An 882-nucleotide genomic window follows, 5' to 3' on the forward strand; every position below is an offset into this window, starting at 1 on the left:
TTAAATGTGTGCGCAAGTACAGAATCTAGGAAAGAAAATAAAATCAAACACGTTGGTGAGGTATAGGTAAAAAGACACAATCAATATATGCAAGTGCTTTGGATTACGAGTATTCTCCTGGAAAGGATTATGCTCGTAATCCGAGGTTCCACTGTATGACCAAAATATATCCAATAAAGTGCTTTGTACTTACTATACTTAATGGGGTAGATTTACTAAAACTGGTGCAGCTGGGCATGGCAGCCAATCGGCTCCTAACCTCAGCTTGTTCAATAAAGCTTTGACAAGAAAACCTGGAGCCCGGGTTCACACTGTAGCGACAGTTTGCACAGCACTTTATAACATTACGGCAGACCGTACATTTAATTCAGTAGGAATAAGAAAGCCCTGCTCGTTAGAGCTTACAGTCTAAAAGATCATGTCATATATTATTTATCTTTTTTTTTTTTTTAAACATATTCCAAGCTTTTTTTTTTTAAATACTGCCTTGAAAAAAAAAAAATTCCCCAATTTTTTCAGTTCCTCCAAGTTGGAAGCTATGACAGACTTTTCTCTTAATCGTCTAAAGCAGGGGTGTCCAAACTTTTTTCAAAGAGTGCCAGATTTAATGAAGTGAACATGCATGAGGGCCGACCATTTTGCCTGACATTCTGTGAACCATAAAAATTCAGTGTAAATGTGTTCGTTCGAGCAACAAATACACAACAATAATTATCTTGCCTTTGTGGCTGTGTGTGAGTAAAGAGGTGATCTCTGTGTGTTATTTGGATGTACCGTATTTTTTGGCGTATAACACGCACCTTCACTTTAAGAGGGAAGTTTCCGGGAAAAAAAAAAAAATTTAAATAAAGGTCTGTGAAGCAGATCCCCACTCCATCACAC

The sequence above is a fragment of the Rana temporaria genome, chromosome 4, assembly GCF_905171775.1.
Source record: "Rana temporaria chromosome 4, aRanTem1.1, whole genome shotgun sequence".
NCBI classification, from domain to species: domain Eukaryota; kingdom Metazoa; phylum Chordata; class Amphibia; order Anura; family Ranidae; genus Rana; species Rana temporaria.